Source organism: Giraffa tippelskirchi, chromosome 9 (genome assembly GCF_054371585.1).
Source record: "Giraffa tippelskirchi isolate mGirTip1 chromosome 9, T2T-mGirTip1v1.2.pri, whole genome shotgun sequence".
In the NCBI taxonomy this organism is placed as follows: domain Eukaryota; kingdom Metazoa; phylum Chordata; class Mammalia; order Artiodactyla; family Giraffidae; genus Giraffa; species Giraffa tippelskirchi.
The window spans coordinates 27,015,361-27,035,840 of NC_137283.1; the positions used below are offsets into that span (position 1 = coordinate 27,015,361).

The following is a 20,480-nucleotide window of genomic DNA, read 5'->3' on the forward strand; positions in this document are numbered from 1 at the left end:
TTCAGGGCATTGCTCGGCAGCAGCTGTGCTTCTAAGAAGCACAGATTTGAGCAACTCTACTTCGGTTAGGCCTTCAGTTTGGGAAGGACATTGTTGACCAGGCAGAATGGAATGAATCCAAACCCACTGAAAGATGTTAGCCAGGAAACTGCCATGCACCACCCCTGGCTAATTGAGGCTACCTGGGAGTCCTGATTGCTGGGTGTACCTGGGCACTTGTGGAGGGGAGGAGTCCCATTTTATCTCTGCTGCAGCGTTATTCTAAGCCTGGTGCCGTGTGTGCAGCAGAGTCTGTGATGAGTTGTTGGGCAGAGTCGGTGCATCTGGCAGCTTGCTGAGAGGGCAGTCCCGTGTCCTTGGAAGCTTCTGGGCTCCTCTTTCAGAAGCTCCCACAGATCTCAGGTGTTACTGGCTGTGGCAGCAGTGATGGGGCGGAAAGGCTCACGAGAGCGCATGATGTAAGAGTTTACTGTGAGGCTGACGCATAGTATTTGGGTCATTAAAATTTTAGCCCACCCCTCCCTGCCCTTTGCATGGACAAGGGTCTTAGAATGGACTCTCTCCAGGCTAGAGCCACGTGCTTCTTGCCTCACCTTATCAGTCCTGGGGTCTCAGCCCCTGACCAGGAGGGAGGCTGGATGGCAGAAGGAGATGCAAGGAGAGTTGGCATGTTCACGCGTGGGGCCTGGGCACTGGGTGTGCCTTGGACCCGGCAGGGGCCAGTGAGAGATGAATCATGTCAATGCTGCTTCCTTTTCTGTTTCGATTGACCAGATACTCTACGCTTATGATAATTTGGGGGAGGGGAGCGGGGAGGAGTTATTATATGTTAGAATAAAAAAATTTAGTTTTCAAAATAATGGTATTTTTAAACCATGCTATGATATTTGTGTCTTATAAAAGACCTCTCATATTGTGCAAAAATCAGGATATTTAACCTAATATTTAGCACGTAAATGATCTGCCTGCTACCTTTCCAGATATGTTCCTGGAGGGTTTTGGAGTTGGTTGCTTGTTTTTTCAGATGCCCAGGGAGCTTTACTCGTCTGTACACAGCTAGCTGTGGATTTTATTTTTATTATATAAAAATAACGGTTACATTACAGAGGGTTATTTTTGGAAACGGTATTTCTGTATTTGATTTCTTTAGTCCTAAAGACAGAAAGTATGTATTAAAGATGTAAAACTTCTTTTTGAAATTATGAAAGTGAAGTATTTTCATTTTACAGAACAGATGGAAAAATATGTGGCAGAGTGAGAACCCACCAAGTAGAGATCACCACGGTTGATATTTTGGTGTTTGTTCTGCCCAGGTGGCTCACACCATAAAGAGTCTACTCTTTTATTTTTATACAAAGAAAAAAGCATTGAGATTGAACCACCTAACTTTGTGAATTTTATTAATTTGCTTCTCTCCTTGTGTGTAAGACACAAGTTGAACTAAATGGTATTTATGTTCTGAAACTCAGTGCTTATGGAGTTATTCAAATGATTTGAAATGGTGTTTTAAGACTTTATTTAAACTGCCTGCCTTTTTGAAATTGTTATGACAATATAGTCTTTCATATCTTTAAATATTCTTTAGAAATGTTCATATTTAGACATAAGATATGACCTTTAAATGTTAAATGAAAGAAAATAGCCAAAGAGATTGATGAAAAATGCTGAGATACATTCCAACATAATAATTTGTAATTTGTAATTACTTTTATTTACACCCACTAGTTTGGCTGCATAGTTTTTAATATGAGGCCTTAGATTTTAAATGGGTCATTACTGACCTAAATTAAGGATAAAAAGTAACCACACACTCAGTTTTATTACCAACCCAAGGACGAAGGACTCAAATCAAAAGATGAGAAATCGTCACAGAAATCCAGCTTTCCAAGTTAAAGCTAGTGATCAGTTTCCAAGCAAAGAAAATTCAGATTTTATTAACTTGAAGCAGCTGTTGTCTTTAATACGCTACTTTTTTTTTTTTTTCCGGAAATGGAAAAGGTCTTATAAAGAATACTTGTGTTGTTTCTTTTTGAAAGCAGCTGGCTTCCCATCCTTGAGCTGTTTGTGAGTTCAGAAACTCCAGGATATTTTCCTCCTGAAGGAGTTTGCAGGGTGGGAGAGGGAGCAGGCTTCCACTGTCCTGTGCAGGGAGCCCATTCTTATTTCGCCCACACCAGCCCTACCGCTGTGTATCTCACCCTTATAAACTCTGCTGCAGGGACTCAGAGGGCTTCCCCGGCGGCATGCTGGTAAAGAATCCACCTGCCAATGCAGGAGACACAAGAGATGCAGGTTCAGTCCCTGGATTGGGAAGATTCCCTAGAGGAGGGTATGGCAACCCACTCCGGTATCCTTGCCTGGGAAATCCCATGGACAGAGGAGCCTGGCGGACTGTAGTTCACAGGGTCACAAAGAGTCAGACTCGGCTGAGTGACAGAGTACGCACCCACAGGGGCCTCAGAACGCGGGGAGCAGGAGGAGCGCAGTCTTCTCCCACAGGCGCTCAGAGGGGAAGGCATGGAAGCGGCTGAGTCCTAGGCGCAGGGCAGGGGAAGGGGAGCAGTCCTCGGTCAGGTACCCGTCACTCAGGCTCACGGTGGAATTCCTTTCATGGCACTTGAATCACTGCCCCCAGCAGCTTCCATAGGCACAAGTGGGGAAGACCTTCAGAGCTGGAAGTGCCCCAGTTCCTGCACTGCTTCCACAAACCTGCCCTGTGGTCTCAGTGTCCTTTGGAGAGCTGCTCACATCTAATTTCTTCAGGGCTGCCTTTGATCCCTGGCACGAAATCACCTCCAAACATAGTCTGTAGTTACTGTGTATTAGGATTATTTGATTAATGTCCTCCTCTCTCTGTTTTGCGGAGAAGGCAATGGCACCCCACTCCAGTACTCTTGCCTGGAAAATCCCATGGATGGAGGAGCCTGGTAGGCTGCAGTCCATGGGGTCGCTAAGAGTTGGACACGACTGAGCGACTTTGCTTTCACTTTTCACTTTCATGCACTGGAGAAGGAAATGGCAACCCACTCCAGTATTCTTGCCTGGAGAATCCCAGGGACAGCGGAGCCTGGTGGGCTGCCGTCTATGGGGTCGCACAGAGTCGGACACGACTGAAGCGACTTAGCAGCAGCAGCAGCTCTCTGTTTTGTACACTGTTTTGTCCGCAGCACCAGGCACCACCAAAAGCCCTACCTAAATATTCGTTGAAGGAGTAAAAGGACTTTGAAACAGTATTTTACCTCTCTTTAGTTAATCTAAATATCTAAAATCTCTTGATGAAAATATTTATGTAAATTTTTATAGCTCTTTTTGGTGGCATAGTATTATGTTTGGCTTCCCTGGTGGCTCAAACGGTAAAGAATCGCCTGCAAAGCAGGAGACCTGGGTTTTGATCCCTGGGTTGGGAAGATCCCCTGAAGAAGGGAATGGCTACCCACTCAAGTATTCTGACCTGGAGAATTCCATGGACTGTATGGGGTTGCAAAGAGTCGAATGCGACTCTTTACATTTGCCAACAGGAAAAGGACAAAATTATATGTGCCTTATATTAGATATTTATCGTATTTTAGTAAACTTTATATTATTATAAAATGATGCTGTTATTCTATGTAAGTTTCATATTATTTAATGCTTGAAATTGTTTTTGGCAAGGGCTTACCTTTTAATTCAAATTGCTTTCAAGTGAGAAATAAAGATTATGAATGATTATTGCTTATTATATTTGAGATTTCCTTGTGTTTAAGCCATTCTAAAAATTTCAAAGTATAGAGAGTGCATTTCTAGTAATTATGCCCTTTTTAAGACGAGAATTTTGAAAGTTGAAAGGATTTCTCAAATCAATGATGGATTCGGGAAAGAAAATTGAGCAGAGGGGGAATTTTCCCGAATTTTCTCTTTTGACTCCTTAGAAGATTTTGTAATCATTGTCTTTTCAGAATCACTTTACCATCTTCAATGATTGGTGCAGTACCCTGAATGTGTTAAGCACTGGGTATTTGTTTGAATTTGTGTGTGTATTTACTTATGCATAAGGACACAGAAGGGCTTCCCTGGTGGCTCAGACAGTGAACAATCTGCCTTCAATGCGGGAGACCTGGGTTTGATCCCAGGGTTGGATTCGATCCCTGAGCTGGGAAGATCCATGGAGAAGGGAGTGGCATACTCACTCCAGTATTGTGGCCTGGAGAATTCCATGGACAGAAGAGCCTGGCAGGCTACAGTCCATGGGGTTGCAAAGAGTCACACACAACTGAGCGACTTTCATATATCATATATAAGGACACAAAAGAAAGACAGAGATCCAGCTGGAAACAGTCTTGTGTTTAAAACTGTTCTTTTTAATTTATACATTTTAAACAATAGTTGCTTTAAATTCAGAAATACAGAATTTCTGAATTGAAAGGTCACTGTCAGCCTCTCCCTGTCATCTCTCCATATCCCCAATTTTGTTCTTTTCATAGTTTCCTTTTCTCTAGCCTGTAAATTCACTGTGCATATCTTGTCAGTTTTATCTTTCCAGAGTTGAGGACTTTGAGACATGGCATTGATTCAGACTCTAGTTATGTGGAATGGGAGGTCATCATGCTGGAGTGAGCCTGAAGACAACCCTTATTTTTCATAAGGAAAGGGAAAGCCAGGGAGAACAATCATTTTTACAAAACGTCAGTGGGAAAGTTTTAATTACTTCAGAGAATTGAGCTGTTTCTAAACATCCTGGACTGTAAGAATCTCTGCAAATTAAGGTTCTCCCTATGGGTTTGTGGATTCAGAGTTTGGCTCTGCCTTTTGATAACCATTGCAGCTGTTTTGTTGTGTTTTCCTGTGAGAACAAACGTGCTCCTTCTGAGAGCTTCTCCAAAGCCTCATACTTAAAATTTTGCTTTCTTGTCCCAAGGGACATGGCTAGGTTTTAGTAACTAGTCCTTGTTCTAGGGAAATAAATAAAATGGTCCTTTAGAACGACAATGGCATAATCATCTTCCTTGAAAGAAAAAAAAAAAATTACTGGCTGTGATCCAAAAAATTACAACACTTTGGCTATAAATCCCTAATTGCCTCTAAAAAGTAAAACAGACATGTTTAATTTTTCTATCCCTTGTGCAGCTTATCTGCTTTGTCTGGTGATTAAGGCAGGCGACAGCCAGTCAAGCTTGTTGGAATCTGGTTCTTTCTCTGCCACTGAAGACTTTGGCCCAGGCCTCACAATGTGCTTGCTTGGCCCTGCTAAATGCATCAATATAAAAAACTGTTCTCCCTACCACACTGGGGTCTGCAAAGACTCATTCTGCTAAGAAATTACTAAGATGTTTGTGTGACACTCATCATTGTCACTGCCTTGTCAGAATTAATATGTATGGATGAGAATTCTGGAATCTAGCTTATTTCTGTTACTTTATATCTTGAAGGCCTTTCCAGGCTAGAATATATAGAACTCTACTCCAGTTTTTTAAACTGTCTCATGGTATTCCATGGGATTGCCATTTCCCTATGAATGTACATTAAGGTTGTTTCTAATTGTTCCCTGCTACACACAGTGCTATAGTCTATGCTTATATGAATGATGGTGATGATGACAACAATAACAACAATAATAAGCAGACACTTAGCAAGTACTTAACTATGTGCCCAGCATTAGTTTTATCATTGGAGTGTGTGTTTGTGTGTGTGTTAATCCTCACATCAGCCCTGTGAGGTAAGTATTCTTATTTTTCCCATTTTATATTTGAGTGAAATTGAACTTGACCAAAGTAATAAAGCTAGTAAGTTTCCTAACTGGGATTTGATCCAAATAGAACCTTGTTGTTTAGGGGCTAGGTCATATCCGACCCTTTGGCCGGACATGGATTGTAGCCTGCTGGCCTTCTCTGTCGATGGGATTTCCCAGGCAAGAATACTGGAGTGGGTTGCCATTTCTTTTTGCAGGGAATCTTCCTGAGCCAGGAATCCAACTCAACATCTCCTGCATTGGCAGGCAGATTCTTTGCTGCTGAGCCTGCAAGGAAGCCCAAATAGAGTCTTATAGGTATATAAGGCCATTAAAATGCATATTCCTCTTTACTGGTTCTTTCTCCTGCCCTAAATAGTCTCCATTACTCAGACCCATACTTTGATCCTCTTTTTTTCCATCTCAAAGCTACATAAAATCTTCATTGAGCAGCTCTGTGCTGATTAACACCTGGGTTTCTGTGCTTCATTTGCCTCTGCTTTGCATCTCCAGCTGCCAGGGATACATTTGCATACAGTTGTAGGTTTCTTTTTCCTCACCCCCATTCTTTCTTGTTTCCCTTATAGCCCTTATATAGACTCTGGTCAGCATGAGTGTCCTGATTATGTATATTTCAGCATCTCTCCTCATTCCTGCCCATGCCCTTCTCATATCCTCCCAATCCTTTGCCAGAACTGAAAAAAAATAGACTCTTCTGTGTCATTTTTGCCAGTCAGCCAGTACGGCCTGTATTGTTGGTCCTCATCCTATGTTCTGAAATCATATCCTGGAAAGCTTCAGGATACAAACCATGTAATCAGAGGGCTTGGATTCAAATCCTGACTCTGATGGCCTTTAGCTTCTTTAAGTATAAAGTGGAGATAATACTTCTTACTTCAGTCATGAAGACTAAGTGAGATAATGTTTTAAAGAATGCTAATTATCTTTTTACTACCATTTACATTCTCAAAATGTTTTCCTCTGTTTGTATCCTCTACCTGTGCCCTTAATTATTCACTTTACTTGTTAGTTTTACCTCTTTAGATTATTGGGACTGGGGTCACCTGATCCTTCTCTGTCTCCCAGAGAGTCAGCCCGCGGTGGAGAGCAGTCGTAGACCTGGCTTGTTAGTGAGTGCTGCAGGGCTGAGAATGCATGAGTCATGGTGCTGGGCAACTCTGCTCTGGACAACTGTGCTCTGTTTATCCAAGGATACAAACGTTTACCTTAATTCTGAAGAGCTGTTTCCAAATACCGTATCTGAGTCTCTGCAAACTCCAAACAGTGGATCAGTCATACTTTTCCCAAGCAATGGCAGCTGTGTTCTCTGGGCAGATATTCCACAGGCAGACAGCTAGATCGATCCAGTTAAAATTCACACAAATAGTGATGTCTCAGGAGTACTTTTTCATGTAATCTTTGTCTTAGTTTCTGCAGAATCTAGTTGATAAAAAATGATTGGTCCCTTTGAAAGCTATCATGGACGGACACACAGAGACCCATACACACTCACAAAAATCTGCTTTTTATAATAGTTCATACTTTGAGAAAAAATACCCTAATTTTCTGGAGTCATGAAGAATAAATGAGAGAATTGTATGATTTCCTCAGTAAACCTGCTTTCTAGATATGATTATGTGTGTGTTCAGTCACTCAGTTGTGCCTGACTCTTTGTGACCCCATGGACTATAGCCCGCCAGGCTCCTCTGTCCATGGGATTTTCTATGCAAGGATACTGGGAACTGGAGTTGCCATTTCCTTCTCCATAGGATCTTCCCGACCCAGGGGTAAAACTCGCGTCTCCTGCATTGGCAGGCAGATTCTTTTCTGGGAGTTGGTGATGGACAGGGAGGCCTGGCATGCTGCAGTCCATGAGGTCGCAAAGAGTCGGACACGACTGAGCGGCTGAACTGACTGACCAGGGAAGCCCCTAGATATGATTAGTCTCCAGTTAAACTTAGTAAGATCCTGCTCAGGTGCAGTGGTTGGGGGGGTGGGTATAGTTTTGAGTGGTGAGCAATTACTGGGGTAAATAGTACCTAATCACAAGCATAGTAGTGATTATTTATATAGCACTTCTACATCCAGGGACTGTGCTATGGTTTGTAGCTTTACCTGTACCCGTTTATTCCTTTATTGTCTCAAATCCAAGAAGCAGTGTTGAAGTAAGGACACCAAGGTCCAAAGAAGAGAGTGACTTCTGGGGACAGAAGAAGGGGGCTTGCGAAGGAAGTCAAAAAGTGAATGTGCTCCAGGGAGCTGGCATGTTTTCCTTTGCAGAAATTGTCTCTGAAGTGAAGTAGAGGGGACCATCCACAAGGAAGGAGCGGCAGTGAAGGGACCTGGAAGACCGCAGGCATCAGAGTCACTGAGACATGGACAGGTATTTCAGCTTCGCTGCCCCTTAGCGACCAGCCTTAAGCATGTTCCTAGCCCTGTCTGGGCCTTGGATTTTTCACTGGTCCATCAAGGGAAACATAATGGCCATGGTGATGGCTATTATGAAAAGTTTAGCAAAGGGCTTCCCAGGTGGCTCAGTGGCAAAGAACCTGCCTGCCAATGGAAGAGACATGGGTTCGATCCCTGGGTTGGGAAGATGCCCTGGAGAATGGAATCACAGTGCATTCCAGTACTCTTGCCTGTAGAATTCCGTGGACAGAGGAGCCTGGTGGGCTGTAGTCCATCCGTGGGGTCACAAAGAGTCAAACATAACTTAGCAACTAAAACACAACATATAACAAAAGGATTATTAGTCTACTACTTAAAGGTCATAGCACCCAAAGAATATGTTTCTTTTCCACTTTCAAGATTTTATCAATAGGCTTCTAATGTTAGAATTAGGAAAAATAATTGTGTAGGTTTCAAGTATAGCCAAAGGAACACTGAACAACTGTAAGAACAACTTTAACTGTTACTTGCACTCAATATAGATCATGATTTTTTTCCATTTTTGCTTTCTTTGCCTCTTTCTTTCTTCCCTTCCTCCTTTCCTCATTTTTTCTTTCTATTCTGAAGTTACTTCAGTATCCATCTCTAACAATACATATGCATTTCCTTACCTAGCCATATTAGAAGTGACAAAATTTAACCTAAACTGAAAATTGGCAGGACTAGAGCTTTGGAAAATAGTTAAAAACATAATTTCTGTGTAGTTTATGAGTTGGTGTTCATTTTTTTTTTTTTTTTTGCAAAAGTGATCAAATCTAAGGATTCCATGCATGCTTTTTTGTTTTGCTTGCCTTCCTTAAGTTGATTTTTCAGAAGATATTATATTAAAGATTTAAATATACTCAAGTTCTTTGAAAAGTGAGTAAAATAGTGATGTGGGCATATTCTGACAGTTGTTGACATTTTACCATAAAGCCTTGGAAGTTTTTTAAGGGGTAAATACTGTGGAGGAAGATATCATCCCATTTCCAGCTTCAAGCAGTCCCATCGCCTTCATCCCCACATATATACAGACTCCTGTAAAGTTGTTGTCTGACTTTGCTGTCTCTATGCATTTTGAAAGACTATTTTTGGAATTAAGAAAGGTGTTTTCCTAGATGAAGAATCAGATAGAAAATACAGATTCCTTTATTCCATACAGTAACCTACCAGTGGGTAATATTATTATCCCCATTTACAGATGGGGAGCTTCCCTGGTGGCTCAGCGGTAAAGAATCTGCCTGCAGTGCAGGAGACTCAGGAGACGTGGGTTCGATCCCTGGGCCAGGAAGATCCCCTGGAGAAGGAAATGGCAACCCACTCCAGTATTCATGCCTGGAGAATCCCATGGACAGAGGAGCCTGGTAGGCTATAGTCCATGGGATCGCCAAGAGTCAGATAAGAGTGAGCAACTAAACTACCACCACCATTTACAGAGGCAGAAACTGACGCTTCAAGTCAAAATAACGTTTACTGAGGTTCCACAGCCTGCAACTGGAGCAGCCACTGTGGGGCCCTGTTGGTCTGTCTTCAGAATCTGTGTTCCAAGTACAGGGCTTCACTGTTGCTCTTGTGAACGGTCACGTTGAGATGAGCATGAACTATCCTGGAACCTAAACTGAAGAGTGTAGAGTGGCCAAGTTTACAATCTGCAGCCCGTGAACAAAGAGTATGTTTACTGGAGTTGGATATTCAATCTGGAACTAGGGGGCCTCAGTAAAGAGAACTATTGGGGAACAAGGGAAAGGAGCTGCTATGCACAAGTACACGCTTGAACCTATTTCTGAAGAATTTGAAGACAAAAACTTTACCCTGTAGAGTGGGGCTTCCCAAGCATGATGTCTCTCTCTTTTTAAAATTTATTTATTTATTTTAATTGGAGGCTAATTAATTACAATGTTGTGGTTTTTGCATACATTGACATGAATCAGCCATGGGTGTACATGTGATGTCTCTTAAAAGGAGTGTAAAGTGATGTGAACATCGCAGTTGACACGTGAGGAAGCCAAAGCAGACCAGTGCGCTGCTTTCCTGCATTGTGATGGGCATGGGTCATGTTTCAGAAGCCACACACGAGCACCTGTCAGCTGTCAGGAGATGCGGTTGGAGGCCCGTCTGCTCTCAGTCAGCTGTCTGAGGCTCAGAGGCTGAACCAGTCGCTTCTGAAAGGGCAGCTGGTGGAAACCCTGCACGTGCAATGATGCCTCCAAAGGATGGCATGGAGTGGCTTCCATCTCCATGTCATCTCCTTTCACTTGAACTGCAGGGCATGACTTCACCGTTGATTATTGTAAACATCAACTGGGATGATGGCAGATGCAGAAAGATAAACCACAGCTGCCTGAGAGCATCCAGAACTCTTTGTTATTGAGCCTCAGCTGGTTTTCTTGCTGGTACCCTCATTATAAACACTGAAAAGAACATTCTGGAACATTCTGCTTCTGCAGGGCAAGGGACAGTTTGGAGCATCGCTGTCCACATGACCCTTGTCTCAGGGAATCTCCTGATTTCTGAAGCAGACCCAGAGGCTAATGTTATTATTTTCTTGACCATTCGTTCAGGCATCCTTTCCTTGCCCTGATTGCTGGCACTTGCCTTTCTTTCGAATACCCGAACTTTATAATAGAGAAAGCCCTTTTTGGGTCAAAGTTGTAGTACATAAATATCGCTTTATTTTTAGAAGGCAATACTCATTCCACAATAATTAAGTTGCTTTGGGGGTCACTAAAATGTCTCTTGTGGTGAGATTTACCTTGAACAGAGCAGGTCTGCTCACCGGCAATAGTGGCTTTTTATTTGGACTGTACGCTAAATCAACTGGGGAAATTTTCAGTGAAGACTGCAGCCAAGGGCCCCCCTTCAGAGACTTCTGGTTTAATTGATCTGGAGTGGGATCAGGTATTGGTAGTTTTAAAAGCTCTCCAGGCGTTAATAACACACAGGCAGGGTTGAGAACCAGTGCTCTTGCGGAGTGATTCTCAAAAACTTGAGTGTGCCGCGGAATCCCCTGACAGGCTTGTGAAAATACAGACCTCCAGGCTGCAACTCCAGAATTGCTAGTGCAGTAGGTCTGGAGTGGGGTCCGAGATTCGTCATTTTTAAGACCAGGCTGTGCTGATGCTGCTGGTTCTGGGAACCCACTTTGAGAACCTCTGGCTGAGCGGACTCTTTCCGATAGCCATATAAGATTCTGTTTTGTTTTGTTGTTTTTTTTTTTTTCAAAGAAATGATGCCCCCCCCCAAAAAATGGGCCATTTTTTTTTTTTTTTTTTTTTCTTTAAGCCAGTATCCTCACTGACAGGCAACTGGAGACCCAGGATCTGAAAGGAACTAGATTCAAGGCAGATTAGAAGTTTTGTTTTGTTTTTTAAATAGACAGTGTTGCAAGGGTCTGTAGAATCATTGCTCAGGCTAATAGGCTAATAAAGTTACCCACAGATTGTTCAGCTTTACTGAGATGTGTAGTTTGGGAAAAGATGAAATGGCAACATTTCAGAACATTTACTGTTCTGGACAGCATGATATGTGGCATAGAAGTGCAAAGATGAATACAAAGCATGGTGCTTGGCCCACAAAACAGGACATTTTAGGTGCAGTATGTGCGGTCTCTGGCTAGATGTGTATACTTCTTATTTAATTGGATATTGTAAATTTCTCTTTATCCAATTCTTGGGACTTGTCCTGTTTGCTTTTTGAAAAACCTCCCCCATCTTTAAGTGAAAAACCCATGATGAGATGTTTGGTCTTCTAGGATGCCAGCTCTGCCATGTTCCTGGAGTACATTCGCTGTCCACCTATCTTCACCCAACCTTTATGGCTCGGGCTTCCCAGGTGGCACTAGTGCTAAAGAACCCATCTGTCAATGCAGGAGACAGAAGAGACACGGATTCCATCCCTGAGTCAGGAAGATCCCCCGGAGGAGGGAATGGCAACCCACTCCAGTATTCTTGCCAAGAGAATCCCATGGGCAGAGGAGCCTGGCAGGCTACAGTCTATGAGGTCACAAAGAGCTGAATATGACTGAAGCGACTTAGCACACACACAGCCATTATGGAAGAGCAAACTTGTGGAAACAGCTATACCGTGTCCATCTTGGGCTTGTGGGATTGGGCTTTGAACCCAAGCAACAGTGCAGCCTGACTCACCCTTCCTGCCGTGCAACTTCTCTCGGTTAGAGTGTCTATGCTGACTGATAGAGAAGAAAAGAGCCCATTCTATCCCTTTGACAGACCCTTAATTAATAGTAATCATGAAAATTGAAGTTGTGCACAGCCATGGCTATTCACCATTGTGGCCTTAGCGACTCCTGGACTGGGCGAACAGAGCGCCCCTTATTCTTCAGTTACATGAAAAATAATGGCATCACTTCAGCCTTAAGGAAGGAAATGTTCAAGTGCAACCTCTGTGTAATTAAGCTGAACTTGATTATCAACAGAAAGTGATTGTACTTGTGTTCAGAGGCGAGAAGAGATAAGCCACCAAGCATGTGACATATCAAAAGAAAATGTTTCTGGGGATGTTTGATGTCCCCCTGGACCCAGCCAGCTCTGTGCCTGATGGGCCCTGGGGTTGGGGCAGGTGCCATCCTTTGTACCATTTTCTCTCTTTTCCGGCTATTTGAACGTTCTTTCTCATCCATTCTTGAGACTGTCTCGTGCTGTCTGTTTGCCGTTTCTCTGTAGATCTTCTTTCACCTGCGTCTGTCCCTGCATTTTGTCTTATTTGTTACTTTCTTCTTTGGCAAGAATTGCCGTTCTCCACTTGCCACTAGCTTTCTGACAGGCAAAAATTAAAGCAGTCCATTTAATTTTTAGCCAAAACAGGTGTTGAGTGATTGACCCTCACTCTAGAAACCTCATTTATTCCTCACTTCTTTATTACCCCCTCATAATTCATTAGCTTAATAAAACGCATGTGTGAAAGTTCGAAGTGGAAAGCACCGCTCTACATAGCGTGGATGCCTGCATCCGTCTCCCACCTACATCCTGGAGATTTAAGGGGACCAAGTTCCTAGTGAGATAGTCAAGTCTCCAAGATATGTACTTCCAAGAGCCTCCAGTTGGTGAGGTTTCAAACATAGGATTCCTTCTTTGCTATGGTTCCCTGGTAAGACTCCTCTTACAGAAAATGCTGCCTCCATTCCCTTTAGTGGAATCCTACACACGTAAAGCCTTTCTCTCCTCTGCATCCTGATTCCCAGCAGTCCCAAAATAGCCCATATTTTCAGCTGGTTCCAGAGCACTTCCAAGGGGCCCAGCCTCATTAGAGAAAGCCCCAGACCCCAGTGCTCATCACTCTGGGGTATCCGTCTCATTAGCATCTGAGCTTGGTCGATGGCTCCCGAAGGCCCACAGAGGAAGGGGTGGGTGGGTTGGTCATCTTCATCTTAATTTCAGTTTAGCAAATGTCTGAAGCTCCCCCGCCCCCTACCACCCTTTAACATTTTTGCCAGAGCCTAGACTCCTCTTGCCAAGTCCTCCCCCACCTCTTCGTTCCTAAACCCCTGTGTATTACGAAGGAAATGAAATCCATATGTTTCTGATTCATTTACACGTAGCTCATCAAAATGTAGTTTTGTAAGAGCTCTTTGGTATCCAAGAAGCATTTGGAGCCTTTTTATGAGACTTTTAACTCCCCCCGTCCCCCAAGCCCTCCATCCCCTTAGAAACAGGAAGTTGGGACTTGCCAAGAATAAATAAAATCAAGCTTCAGGGTTGACTCTGTCCCTGGGCTGAGCCACTAGACCTAAGTGGACTCACAACTCCAGCAACAACAGAGAAGACCCTCTTCCCCCTTTTCAGGGTGCCAGGGAGGCGGCCCTCATGCCACTTAGACCACACCCCACACGGCAGTGAGTTCAGTCTCCCCATCTGCTTCTCTTAAGGCAGCTGCCTGCCTCCACACACTTGTTTTGCAGCCAAGTCTCTTCCCTCTGGCCCAGGGGGTGAGAGCAGACAGAGGCGCAGATGGCTGCTGCCTGGACCAGGGCAGTGAGTGGACTTGTACAGCCGTTCCCCACCTCTGTCCACTCACTGGTCCCCAGGGTCTCACTCTCAGCCTTTCCCACCCACAGATTCTTACCAAGCAGTTGACTTTCTGTCTTTTTGCTGGGATGGTGGCTGAAACACCCACAACTCTCAAACCAGGCTTCAGGGCAGCATGGCCATCCTTTTATGACATTTTGGAGTGTTTCGTTTTTCTTCAAGGAAGGCTTATAAGCTTAAAGGGAAAAGACTGCCTGCTGCCACTAAGACTCCAAAGCTTTTACTGTCAACCTCAGACATGAAATGAATCAAGTTTTTTCCAGAACTGAGTTAGGGATAGGTTGGCAGGGGTGTGTGGATTTTCCTCCTCTATCCCAAGGATGATGAATTAGTGGAGAACTGTTGAAGAGCTTGCAAGGATTCCTCGCTTGGGCTGTTGTCAAGAGTGCAATGAAAGGGATTCTGCCCTTGTCTTTGCACATCCCAGCTTGTTTCCCCTACTCTGTCAGGATGGCGCTGGGCCTTTTAGGGGCAAAAACCTGGGTGTGTAGGGAGGCAGGGAGTGCAGAGCAGAGCTGGGCCTGAACATTCTTACCCCACTTCCCAGCTGCAGAACTCGGGCTCTTTCCACAGTGTGTTTTATTTCTTCATGTGGGTGCGTCTGTTGTATTAACAACTATCCACTCATTCCTCAACTGCATGGACTCCAAGGCTTTTTAGCTGCAGAAGAATTTGATAAAGTCTGTGCTTAGTTTCAACATGAAGACAGTTAAATATTATGTATACATTTTGTATGTATGTAAGTGGGGGACCCATTCTCAGCAGAATTCTTTTAAAAACAGCAATTGTAAAATGTTTTAGGCAAGTTGGAAAAGAGTCTGAGTCCCAGTTTGTGAGACCTTGCAATCTGAGCTTCACCTGAAATCCCACAGCAAGGAGAACCTTTACCAAAGATGCTTGTGTTGAAGCCGTTTCCTTCCTGGTGAAAGGGTGTGGCAGGAGTGTGCTGGGTGTATTTGGTTAGTTCTTTCTCAAAGTGAATAAGTTGGTGCGTCTATGATCCAAGGACAGATAGCTGTCAGTGCATTGCCGAAGGACCTTCAGATGGCTTGAAATTTGCTTGACAGTGAGGCCCACGTGAGCATGGTTGAGGTTTTCTTCATTCTGTGCTGCTTCTTGCTGGTCCTTTCCAGAAAAATATGCTGCCTTAGGTTTACAGGTAAACAAACCCTATACACACAATCTGTTAATCCCCTCAGGTCTCTTAGTACTGTCATTCCAGGTAGAGAAATAGTAGTTGACCCCAAGAGTGATTCATTCACTGATTAGCTCAGGTATGCATCAGATATGAAGTCCCTGTGTGTAGTCCTGTTCTAGGCAAGGGGAACTCCTCTCCCTGCTTGTGGGTGGAGATTACATCCCAGAGCTAGGGGGTGAGCCTGGACCTTCGGTTCTGTTCAGAAAGTTTAAGATATCACGTATATGCAGAATCTTAAAAGAAATGACACAGATGAACCTATTTACAAAACAGAAATAGATGCTCAGACTTACAGAACCAGCTTATAGTTGGTGGGGGAGGGGGTGATTTAGGGAGTTTGGGATGGACGTGCACACACTGCTGTGTTGGAAATGCACAACTAGCAAGGACCTACCGTATAGCACAGGCAACTCTGTTCAATATTATGTAGCAACCTACATGGGAAAGGAATTTGAAAGATGGACGTGTGTGTGTGTGTGTGTGTATGTAATTGAATCACTTTGTGTACACCTGAAGCTATCACAGCATTGTTAATCAACTATGTTTTTACTGAGTCCAAGCTCACTCTGCTTGCCACGCGACAGGCCAGTGAATCACAGAGACGAGGTGTGGAGGCAAGGAATACGACCTTATTCGGAAAGCCAGCTGATCGAGAAGATGGCAGACTAGCACCTCAAAGTAACCATCTTACTGGGGCCTGGATGCCAGGTTCTTTTATAGATCAGATATGAGGGGAGGTGAGGAAGCAAAGTAAAAAGGCCATTAATCTTGCAAACATCTCCTAGAATGGCAAGCCTCGGGCAGGGACTGTGTTAATTTCTTCCTTCCTGCCATCTACAGGTGGACAGAGTTCTGAACAAAGGCACTTTAGTTTACAGTCAGTCAGGTGGAGGGACAGGATTCTCTGAGGCGGGCCATTCTGCGTAATTATATTAACAAAAGCAATGAACACCAAGTCACAGAAACAATTTCAACATGGAGTCAGAATTGGCTTCTTCTCTGCAATATGTTGTTGTTCAGTTCAGTTCAGTTGCTCAGTCGTGTCCGACTCTTTGCAACTGTAGCTCGCCAGGCCTCCCTGTCCATCACCAACTCCCAGAGTTTACTCAATCTCATGTCCATTGAGTCGGCGATGCCATCCAGCCATCTCATCCTCTGCCATCCCCTTCTCCTCCCACCTTCAATCTTTCCCAGCATCAGGGTCTTTTCAAATGAGTCAGTTCTTTGCATCAGGTGGCCAGAATATTGAAGTTTCACCTTCAGCATAAGTCCTTTCAATGAATATTCAGGACTGATTTCCTTTAAGATGAACTGGTTGGATCTCCTTGCTGTACAATGGCCTCTCAAGAGTCTTCTCCAACACCATAGTTCAAAAGCATCAATTCTTCGACTCTCAGCCTTTTTTATATTCCAACTGTCACATCCACACATGACTACTGGAAAGCTTCACTAACCCTGAAGTGGTGCCCAGACAGGGCTACAGCCAGGCCTTCAGCCACACATAAAATCAGAAACCAGTAGACACACGCACACTCCAACTCAGGGAATTAGATAGGTTGATGAGCAATTATCGATCCCATTTATTGATCACATACAAAGTACCAGTCTCAGTAATGATCATCTCAATGGGCATAACTCTATAAGGAGTTTATGAAGAAACAAGCTTCCAACAATCCACCCTGAGGACATTTACATCATAGGGAACAGAGTTGTGAAGTCATGTCCAACTCTTTTTGACCCCATGGACTGCAGCACGCCAGCCGCCTCTGTCTTCTACCATCTCCCAGAGTTTGCTCAAATTAATATCCATTGAGTCAGTGATGCTATCCAACCATCTTATCTTCTGCTACCCCCTTCCCCTTTTGCCTTCAGTCTTTCTTAACATCAGGATCTTTTCCAGTGAGTCAACTCTTCACATCACATTGCCAAAGTATTGGAGCTTCAGCATCAGTCCTTCCAATGAATATTCAGGGTTGATTTCCTTTAGGATTGACTGGTTAGATCTCCTTGCAGTCCAAGAGACTCTCAAGAGTCTTCTCCAGTATCACAATTCGAAAGCATCAATTCTTTGGTGTTCAGCCTTCTTTATGGTCCAGCTCTCACATCCATATGTGACAACTGGAAAAGCCATACATAGCTTTGACTATACAGACTTTTGTCGGCAAGGTGATGTCTCTGGTTTTTAATAAGCTGTCTAGGTTTGTCATTGCTTTCCTTCCAAGGAGCAAAAGTGTCTTAATTTCATGGCTGCAGTCACCATCCACAGTGATTTTGGAGGCCAAGAAAATTAAATCTGTCACTGTTTTGACTTTTTCCCCTTGTATTTGCTGTGAAGTGATGGGACCAGATGCTGTGATCTTAGTATAAGATATAATCAACTATACTCCAATGTAAAAAAAAAAAAAAAAGCAGTGACTTTTCCCTGAACCAAAAGGGCACACTTCATTCTCATCAAGCAAGTCATGGTCAAGAGTCAGAACTTGTAACCTACCAACTCATTAATTTCCAGTTGGAATAGCAGTGGAGAGTTACCACTCTTCCCAGGCCCATGGTAGTCTTGGCTTTCTTTGAACTAGCCTCCTGAACATAACATTGACTGAATTTGATTCAGAATGGTCAATGCCAGCTGATTTCTGTTATTCCTTAGTTGTATTAGCCTGAATTGTGTGCAGAATACCTTAGTGGCAGTTGCACCTCAGGCCTTGCCATAGGTGAATTTGAATTCACTATCGGCAGATTGAATTGTTTTGAACATTGTATGAAAATTAGCATTTAAAATGTGTTATTTCTTGTATCAGTTATGTTAAGTAAGGTGAATAAATCCCTGTTCTTTTGTCTTTTGTTTAAATATACATTTTAATCTATACTTTTAAAAAGTAGTGGCTTTCCTCCCTGCCCACCCCATAGCTAACTCCCCTCAGTTCTTGCACTATAATGTGTAAAAAAAAAAACAAACAAACTCTGTCATTGCCCATGGCAAAATGCCCATACTAGAATACCAGAATCTAATGGTAAATCTAATGGTATTTTTTTAAGGAAAAAGCATGTTTATCAAAATGTTGCTGTCACCTAGATGTTTAATGTTCAGGATGTTTTGCATGTTTGAGTAGTTTCTAGCTGAGAATGTCTCAGGGACTAGAACCGCTAGGGGAAGCCATGTGGATTGTCTTTTCACTGTTGGTCAGAATGGGTGACTCTTGGCACTTCCTTCTGGCCTGGTCTGCTGCCTTTCCTTCCTCTTTGTACTTGGCATGTAGTAAGTGCTTAATAAATGGGAGGAAAATTGCTGTCTATGTCCCAGGCACTCAGGCATTTCTGAGCAGTCTAACCTTTTATTCATTTTTTTTTTTCTGTAGTATCTGAAGTGATACAATGTTGTATTAAAACTTGGTATTCATAACCTTTGCAGCGGTAGCTGACAAGAGTTTTCGGTGCGATTTGCCCTTCTCCAGAGGGTTTCTTAGACTCTCTGATTCCTAGATTATGACCTAACTGAGAAATAAGGTGCACTTCTCACCACCTCTTATGCTGCTAATGAAAGGGGTTCTGATGGCACAGGAGATAAAGCATAATAGATTAAGATAATGTGTGTCAGGACCCTCATCTCTGTGTGGGGTTTTGGGGGTTGCCCTCCAGCTTACCTGTCCCCACCTACACCCTGTCATAAGACACAGGTTCTAGTTGGGCTCAGTAAAAGTTAGCATTTGGCTTTATTCTTGGATTAAACAAGTCATATAGTGAGGCATGGTAGGAAACGAGCAGAATAATCTAAGTGGATGTTTTTTCTTTACTTTTGTTTCCCTTGCAAATTGTGTCTGTTGTTTTGTTATTGTTGTGTTGTGTGTGTGTGTGTGTGTGTGCGTGCATGCGTGTAAGTACTTGAAGTAGGGAAAATGGCTGTGGAGATCTTGATGAAAAGGTACAGAATCGGGTTCAGTTTTCATATCACATCTCATGCATATTCTGAAATCTGTGAGAAAACGGACCACAGGTTGATGCCAGCTCATAATAAACTCTCCAGAAAATGCGATTAACAATAACTCCCACACACAGTTCCTTCCTTTTCAAACCAACTGCCTGATGATGCAGCATTTTTTTCTTACACTTTTTCTAAATACCAAGGCATCTCTTTGACTTGGTTGTTTCAGGAAAAAAGTCCAGATAGTGCAGCTTCAAGGTGGTCAGTGGTAAAAAGTCAGAAAATGGAGTATTCTGGCTTGATGAAGGAGCAGTGTCTTTGAGAGTTTTTCTGTATAATTTTCTTTACAATTCAAATATGCATAACAGTTTCAGATGAAGTAAAAGAAGTTTTAAAACATAATGTGTCATGTGACCTCATCTGTGTTAAATAATAACACATAGTGGTAGCTTGTATATAGAACTACGGTTTGGAAAAGCATGGTTTTATTATGGTTGGAGGTCACATTGGGCAAGCATAGGAAACTTGAACTAGTTCATTATACATGTTTAATTCTTTAATTTTTTTAATAATGAACATGTATTTATTTTAATGACAACAAGTAGGAGTATTGAATCTGAGTTAGGCAGAGAAGTGCTCTTTCTTTTCTGTGTGCTGGTTGGTCTGGAAGAATCTGTTTTGCATGTGAAGGTATCAGATATCCTGTGTTACAGCCCCAAGGACTGACCTGAGCCTCTTCCCTACAGTGAGCTTCGTTTCTAAGTTAAATAGTTGGTGTGCTTTTATGAAATACGCTTTGTAGCATCTGTCAGTGCCAGCTGCTTTGAGAGCTTTTCCTGGAAATAACTGTGGAAGAAGCAAAAGAACTGAAGCAAAGACTGAATCTTTTATCTATCAGGAATGTCTACCCTTTTAAGTTTTGGTTCAGACTGAACACACACACACGCACACACACACACACACAGAACCCAGTAACATTTATAAACTTGCAAGAATAAATTTGAAGGCTGGATGAGCGGCCGTTTTTGTTTTCAACGCCAGATTCAATTTTGCCTGGTTTGTGTAAGAAAGAATTCCCTCCCTTCTCTGTGCTCCCCTCTCTCACTGCAGCAGTTGCCCTCCTGGTTCTAAGGAGGACTCCTGGGAGATGCTGAACTGGGTCCTGGACTCCCAGGGGTGGGCAGGGCT

General features: G+C 43.2%; 1 protein-coding gene and 1 long non-coding RNA gene across 6 annotated transcripts in view; both read left to right on the top strand.

Annotated features, from left to right (window-relative positions):
- PDZRN3 (PDZ domain containing ring finger 3) overlaps nt 1–20,480 on the top strand; it is a 263,935-nt gene that overhangs the window by 71,778 nt on the left and 171,677 nt on the right. The gene's annotated exons all lie outside the window — the stretch shown is intronic.
- LOC145520879 (uncharacterized) lies at nt 1,199–4,734 on the top strand. 2 transcript variants are annotated; one of them, XR_014064862.1, is made up of 2 exons: nt 1,199–2,888; nt 3,033–4,734. It is a non-coding gene; the product is annotated as an uncharacterized LOC145520879 (long non-coding RNA). The 2 variants fall into 2 exon arrangements; XR_014064861.1 differs by having other exon boundaries at nt 1,476–2,347.